Genomic DNA, 8,658 nt, shown 5'->3' on the forward strand with positions numbered 1-8,658 from the left:
GACTTGACTCAGGAAGAACAACTGTGACTTGACTCAGGAAGAACAACTGTGACTTGACTAGACTCATGACTATCATCTGTGGCTTGACTAGACTCATGACTATCAAATGTGGCTTGACTTGACTCCGGAAGAACAAATGAGACTTGACTTAAGAACGGAAGAACAACTGTGGCTTGACTAGACTCAGGAAGAACAACTGTGGCTTGACTTGACTCAGGAAGAACAACTGTGGCTTGACTAGATGCGGTTGTGTCCGCAACTGTGACTTGACTTGACTCATGAAGATCAACTGTGACTTGACTTGACTCATGAAGATCAACTGTGACTTGACTTGACTCATGAAGATCAACTGTGACTTGACTTGACTCATGAAGATCAACTGTGACTTGACTTGACTCATGAAGATCAACTGTGACTTGACTAGACTCATGACGATCAGCTGAGACTTGACTAGATTCATGATCATGAACTGTGAATTGATTTGACTTGTGATGATCAATTGTGATTAGACTCGACTCAGGAAGATCAGCTGTGACTAGACTTAACTCATGATAATGAATTGTAACCTGATGTGACTCATGACAATCAACTGTGACTCGACTAGACTCATGATCATAAACTGTGACTTGATTTGCCCCATGACGATCAACGGTGACTTGACTAGACTCATTACTATCAACTGTGACTTGACTGGGCGCTGCAGTGTCCGCCATTTTGTGAGCGTGCTCTCACTAGGGCTCCGTAATGTAGCTATCTGGGGGAAGATAAGCGCTAGACAATACTCGGCAGAGGGAAGGGATCAGAGTGAGTGTTAAATAGTGAGGGAGTGATATGAAACAGCTGGGTGTAATCCGTGCTGAGTGCAATCAGTGCAATGCATGATGGGAAATGTCATGATGGGTGATGTGCAACAGTGTGTAGTGCGAGAGTCAATGCAGTAGGAAAGGGTGACCTCTGATGGCTAGCAGATGAAAGTTCATGGACTGGATTCGTGACAATGTTACTCTGGTAGTAACCGTGTGATTTGTCTCCACAGGGCCTTGTTGTCCCAGCTGGAATCCATCTGATTCCTCACACTGTACTTACATTCATCTTTCTGGAGCTGCTCCGATTGTACTTTGGCATTAGAGTCGTCACCTCTACATGAACTCTGACCCAAAGGCTCCTGGTATTAACATCAGTTTCAGGTGATACATTCACAAGTTAACAGTAATAAAATTGGGTGTAAATGGGGTCCAAAATATTCTGTGATCGAATCACTGAAACCATACAAGGTGGACAGAAACACATGTGACCACATTGCTTTTGCAGTGTAAACTCTAATTCAAGCAACCACGAGGGATGGCCTGTCATTCTTTGTGCTAAAGCAATGGTCTCAAACAACTTTTCCCATTATTTATGGCTTTAAAAGAAAATATCCAAATCAAAATATTTGGAAAATCCTGTAATTACATGCGCAAGACTTCATGGAAGCTCTCAACAAGTTAAAACGGATCATGTGAAATATGCAATTCGGAAGTTTGGTTCAAATTAATACGTTTAAATTAAATCACATTTGTGGTAAGATTAAAATTTGAAGCTTATTTGGAAGCAACAATGTTCTCAACTTTTCTTTTGGTTACTTACCATAGTGACCATTTGTGACTAAATCAACCAAGAAGAATGTTAATACCAGGTGTAAACAGGGCCAAAATGCATCCGACCGCTGCAGTGTCTCAAAAGACAATACAGAGTGTGTTGCTCTACACAATAAGATGTAGAGCAATGGGCCATAGTTCCAGGGAAGCACTGGCCAGGGAACCTGATTCAGGAGGAGAAAAGGCGCAAAGTGCTGTTGACAACAGTAGTACCTGTCTTTCTCTCTTTTTTAAAACTAATATTCATTTTGCAGTGCTATTAATATTAACATTCAAGTTGCCTGCATGTGATAATGTGTGATGTAGACCTTGATATTTTTTTGTGAAAATTAAAGCATCTTTAAATTAAAGCATAATTTACCTGAAATGATCTCAAACTGGAATTGACAGAAAATATAATTTCACAATAACAATATCTAAATATATGACCTTTTGTGTGTTCTATTATTTAAGTGTTTATTTAATGAGAACCCATCTTAAACTATTGAAACCTACTGGTGTCATTACAGTAATTACACTGAATAATGTAATACATGTAATGTTCTACAGGTGGCAGTGCTGCATTGTCACAAACTCGATGGTGTGAGCATGAGCGTAAACTCACACTTTCAAGTGTCTGCATCTAAAATATCCATGCCACTGAGACATAATTACAGTAATCAGCATTATTATATGTATTCATTCTTTATTTATGATATAAGGTTAAATATGTTCTTGTTAAGATGTTTATGGAAGTGGGTAATTTGACAGGTCAAGGAGTCAAACTGTAGTCTGAAAAAAATTATCCTTTGGATACAATAAAATAATAATTGGTTTCTGATAAATATTGCATATAAATGCAACATTTGCGCTCTTTTTTTTCACCAAGCCACAGCCCAACCCATCCAGATCCAGGTCACAGCAGCATGCTTTCATCATGGTGTTGATCTCCAGTGTGTCAGGACATGGTTCTGCTCTACTGTAGTCAATAAAGTGCTGCAGGGATGATGTATTTTTGTAGGCCGGATCCTAGAAACTAATTGGCATTCTGGTACTTTTGGTTCCATTGTCCTGAAGCCAGTGATTTTTGTGAATGGGTTTTTGGTTAAACACCTGAAATAGATATTTTCATGCTTTATTCTACAACATAAAACATGTTAATAAAACCCTGAAAGTTTATTAACATTTATGATGAACAAACCGTGTAAGAATCATAAACGTTTGTTGGTCACAGCGCTTATTTTCTGCAATAATCCAAAAATTTATGAATTTTTTTTTAACTAGCTTAAAGGAATACTCCACTATTTTTGAAAATAGGCAAATTTTCCAACTCCCCTGGAGTTAAACAGTTGAGTTTTACCGTTTTCGAATCCATTCAGCCGATCTCCGGGTCTGGCAATAGCCCTTTTAGCTGTAGCTTAGCATAGATCATTGAATCTGATTAGACCGTTAGCATCTCGCTCAAAAATGACCAAAGAGTTTCTATATTTTTCCAATTTAAAACTTGAATCTTCTGTAGTTACAGCGTGTACTAAGACCAACGGAAAATGAAAAGTTGCGATTGGGTGCAGCAGGCGCAATGATATTACGCAGCGCCTGAAAATAGTCCCCAGCTAGGTAACTTCCAATAAGCCTATTTTCAGGCGCTACGTAATATCATTGTGCCTGCTGCACCCATGGTACGGACATGGAATGAGAGTATAGTTCCTAGCCATATCGGCCTAGAAAATAGCAACTTTTCATTTTCTGTCGGTCTTGGCACATGATGTAACTACAGAAGAGTTAAGTTTTAAATAGGAAAAATATCGAAACTCTTTGGTCATTTTTGAGCGAGATGCTAACGGTCTAATCAGATTCAATGATCTATGCTAAGCTACAGCTAAAAGTGCTACTGCCAGACCCGGAGATCAGCAGAATGGATTCCAAAACGGTAAAAGTCAACTTTTTAACTCTAGGGGAGTTGGAAAATGAGCCTATTTTCAAAAATAGTGGAGTGTTCCTTTAACTACAAAGATGGTTTCATGAAACAGTACATCGAAATGAAAGAATTGTTCTGAAAAGACCAGGCAATCAGTGCAGTACACAATATTATCTCACTGAAAATAACAAAAGAGGAATATTTGAAGCTATAAGGGTGATAAGAATACATTCACCGCTGCAAACAGCAGTCAAGATAAACTTTCAATACTTCGCTGACTGTGAAACATGTGTTCATACTATGTGGTGACATGACCCCAAGAGCCCTGCTAATGTGTTTTGTTTGCATTTTCCATTCCCAGATCTTAGCCAAAGTATGGGAATTCTATCACTTCCCTTTACAGTGACATCTGTGGGATCTTTCTATGTTTCGACATTTGAGGCAATTGTGTGGAACACTGAGATGTACAATGAGAGATGTGCTGTGAGAGATATATGAGAGACTGTGAAAGACGGACTTTTTTCCATCCTTTTTTTTTTCTTGGTTAAAAAAACCTTACATAACTTGGCTGAAAAACAACATCTATAATCTCAATGATTAGTTTTTTACTAGGAGCCCAAATCTTTTGAAGTCCCAGACATCATCTCTCACAAATGGGCCTCATTTCTGTTAAGCTAATTATATGTGCTATATTTGCTACCTACTGTATCACTAAACCTAACCCGCCTTGTAGACAGTGGCATGCACAGACATCCGGAGGGACAGGAGACAAGTGTCGTTATGAGAGCACAAATGCGGTCTGGGGGCACCAATGCCCGGTACTGACTACACGATTTTAGCCCGATTTTGCCACGATTTGCTTGACGTAGGGTGTCGTGGGGATTCGTAAACGACAATGGGCGTCGGGACGCAAGATTCCATCGTTTCAGCTCGTGTAGTGTGTCATAGTAGACGACAACCGATTCCGCGAAACAGATGTCTCTCCTTAATACATGCTTATAGTCTCTTTAACCTGCTCCCAAGAGTACAGTTATAAAGTGGCCGCGGTCAGATTGTTTAGCCAATCAGAACACATTTGAAGTGCTTTCTACCAGCCAGTAATTTGGAGCCTTCTCAGAGGGATGTCCATATATGGGAAGCCAGAAGCTGAGAGCGCGGTAGATGAACTTGGAGCGGTTTTTAAGAGTTTTGGGAGTGAAATATCAACGATCTCTCATCTGCCAACAACGGCAGCCAAGTGTCTTAAAAGGAATGCAAAGACATAGGCTGTGTCCGAAATCGCCCCTATACCCTCAAATAGGGCACTATTTGAGGGAACAGCCATGTTTAGTGGTGTCCGAAACCATAGTGGACGTTCTCGAGTGCACTCATTCAATCCCACAATGCACTGCAAAAACGAGTGTACAACTGGTGCACTCTCAACGGCTAGAGAATGCCCATAATGCACCGTGAGAGTCACGCGCCGAATGAATTCCCGCATCTCGCCAGAAGATGGCTCCCGAAGCTGAATAATAATTTACAAATAATAATTTACAAAGCGCTCATCCACTGCGTACTGCATAATGTACAACACAATATAAATTCATTGTAAATTGATTATTAAATTGTTTGATTAGGGTTTATACATAATTTCCGATAGTTCAAGATAAATCCTTTAATCTTACTACTGGAGCTGCTAGTTTGCTAGTTTCAAATGATTAATAAACAGCAAGCACGAACTATGCAAAATCGGCATTCCTTCCGGTGCACTCAGTGTCCGAATTCACTACTCGTTTTCATTCACTCCTTCTAGTGAACTGAATTAGTGACCTAATGTAGGGAATAGTGAATGAGGGTATAGGGGCCGATTTCGGACACAGCCAAAAGACCAGAAAGCGAGGGAACCAAAAACAAGGCGAGAATGAACATCGTAAAGGATTTCATTGCTGGAAGAAGCACGTGCATTGAAACAATCAGTTTGCGTTGCTTCTAATTGAAAGGTAAATATTGCTTTACAGGTTCAATTTAGGTTGGCTTGGTTCACTTTATTTACACAATCACATCAATTCCAATATTTTTGTGGACAGAAGTTTACAGCATTTCAGCAGTATTCTGGCCAAAATTAAGGCTAGAGGATATAAAATCTTGAAGGGTTGAGAGTATTTAAAGAATTTAAGACATTAATATTGTAACTTGAAGTAAATTAATAAAATATTTAATATTTTATTAGTAAGTGTTTTATTTGAACTTTGTTTACTTTTGTTTCTGTATTATTATTATTATTATTATTTAATAATTATGATGATCATTTTTTTAATATATAATTATAATGCAATTATTATATATTGGATAATAAATAATACTTTTTTTTTACTTTATGTAATGTGACCATTAATTAGAGAACTGTGAAAGTGCAAATGCATTGCTAAATTATTGAATTATTAACTTAAAATCTCAGGCGATGCCAAATAGTTATTTTAGCCTACATGTACAGGGTTTGGGACCCTTCCTTTAAACTTGGAAGCTCCTGTTAATTGTAATTGCACTGAAAAAAAGAACATGGATATCAATCAAAATTTCTCCTTTTGTGTTTCATGGAACATAGTTATATAGGCCTGGGTCGAAATTTTTGAGGGACTGAATTATTCCTTTAAACTGATGTCCTTGTGTCAACTGTTGACTGCTCCCCTCACTGTTGGGGATTACATGTTTTATCCTTGTTGGGACATTTGGTCACCAGAAAGATAGCACAACCTCACCCATGCACGCAACACAAACAAACATCCAGCTAGAACTGCTCATTTTCTTTATCATTCTATTTATAATTATGAAGAAACATAATTAACCCCCATATTTAGAAATCTCTGTTACTCTCAAGACTTCCTTTAGTAAACAGCATTTATCTTATCTGTCTCTTTCTGTCTTCTTGTCACAGTCATTAGTACGTTGTACTGATGGATCTGGTCACCAGCATATTATGTTTTTTGGATGCTGGTGTCTCTGTAAGGATTCCTAACCATCTTAACCAGCAAAATGTCCTGGCCGACCATCCGAACTAGCTACATTTTGCTTCCCAGCAGGGTCAGGAGACTTAACTTAAGTATCAACTTTGGATTTTTCCTCCTAAAATTCCCTTGGACAAATAAAATGTATACAAATGAGATAATTGTAGCATGTGTGCAGAGCTGTAAAGTGAATATGGAAAGCATAATGCTCAGGCAAAATAACACACATGGCATCTCGGTTCTCAGTGTCTCTGGCTCTTGTGTCTGACTGTGTTCCAGAGGAACTCTGGCAACACTTCACAGCTCTGCTGAAAGATGACTCTACAGCAGACATGGAAAACTGTTCGTGTCAGAGGAGTGAATAGAGGCCTGGATGTTGCTCTGCACACATTTCTGCTTTGTCCCTCTCTGTCTTTGACCCATTTCAGCTGGCCAAATGACCCTTACACCCCATCTGGTAAAGCTGCTAGAGGAAACATGAAAAGCCTGTTAGCTGTTAGGTCACTTGCGATAAGCACTCCTGCGAATTACCTTTGATTAGCCCGTTTAATCTGAGAGACAGTGTACTGTAGGGTCCAAAAGTCAGAAACCACTTTGGAAAACCTGGTGCCAGTTTGAGTTTTTAGTATAAGCCACTATTTCCAGTTCACTAATCAAATAAGCACATTTGTGATATTGACCATTTATTTGTACAGACGGTCTGATGTTTTTGCTTCACTTGAAGCTCAAGATGCTTATTGGATCTTCTCAATTCATTCTGAAGAACATAATTTGTGAAGAAATCGTCTAAAGACCATGTGTTCTGAAGAACATCATTTTGTGGAGTACATTCATGCTGCTCGAGTGCTGCTGCTGTTAAAGCAAAAGAGAGATCAACCAAATACTAAATTCTGACATTTTTATGAATTTTTTCTAACTTCAAATGTTATGCTTACAATATAATTTGTAATGAAAAAATCCACCCAACAATATCACATTGCAAACATAACAATGTATATCTGTCTCTCTCTCTCTCTCTCTCTCTCTCTCTCACTCTCTCTCTCACACACACACAGTCTACAGTTTTCAGGGGATAAAAATAATATCTTAAATTTGGTGTTTTGATGTCTATTCCTCTTCTTAGAATTCCAAACAAAGCATTTCTTACACATCACCTTGTTCCATGAAAAAAAAATGCTTACCATTCTTTGAAAAATAGATGGAAACTTTATGGATGATCAAGCAGCAAAACTCTCCACATCAGCTGAATTCAGTGACTTGCACGCCTCCAAAGAAATATGGCTTTGAATGCTGCTAAATCAGTCTTTGTAAGGCTCATCCACAAGTGTCAATAGTTAGTACAGAAATAGTGGTGCTATCAGCATGCGCTCATGCTTGCATGAAGTCCAAGAGGCAGATGCCCAGAACACGCTTAGCATTGTCGTGATGAGGATTGCATTGGAAAGCAGTGCTCGCATTTATTTGTGAAAATGTAAAAATCTTGTTTTGTATCCTTTTCGGCCTAAGTATTTTTAAAATAGAGGAGTAAACTCTGACTGAGGTGGCTAAATTACTTTGACTGTGTAGAGGTGGAACAAGTTGTGTTTTTATTATAGGTCCAAGTTTTGTAAGAGGAATATAGCAGACTGCCAAGAAGCGGTTATATTCTAGTCAAATATTCTATGATTCATCACAAAGTTTCTCACATAAACTTCCATAATCCCTATTAAATATTTCAGATCATTTGTATGGTTAGCAGTGCAACCATATCTTACTAGTTTTGTCAAGATCTGCTGATTCAGCTGAGTCTTATGTTCACTTAGGCTACATTTATTTGATCAAAAATACAGTAAAAAAAGTAATATTGTGAAGTGTTACTACCATTTACAATAACTGTTTTCTATTTTTATATATTTTAAAATGTAGTTTATTCAGAGCTGAATTTTCAGCATCATTACTCCAGTCTTCAGTGTCATATGATCCTACAGAAATCATTCTAATATGCTGATTTGCTGCTCAAGAAACATTTCTTATCATCTATGTTGTGCTGCTTCATTTCTTTGTTTGTTTTTACTGGAAATCGTGATACATTTTCTCAGGATTCTCTGATGAATAGGAAGTTCAAAAGGATAGCATTAATTTGAAATAGAATCATTTGTAA

The sequence above is a fragment of the Sinocyclocheilus grahami genome, unplaced genomic scaffold (assembly GCF_001515645.1).
Source record: "Sinocyclocheilus grahami isolate Dianchi unplaced genomic scaffold, SAMN03320097.WGS_v1.1 scaffold264.1, whole genome shotgun sequence".
Taxonomy (NCBI): domain Eukaryota; kingdom Metazoa; phylum Chordata; class Actinopteri; order Cypriniformes; family Cyprinidae; genus Sinocyclocheilus; species Sinocyclocheilus grahami.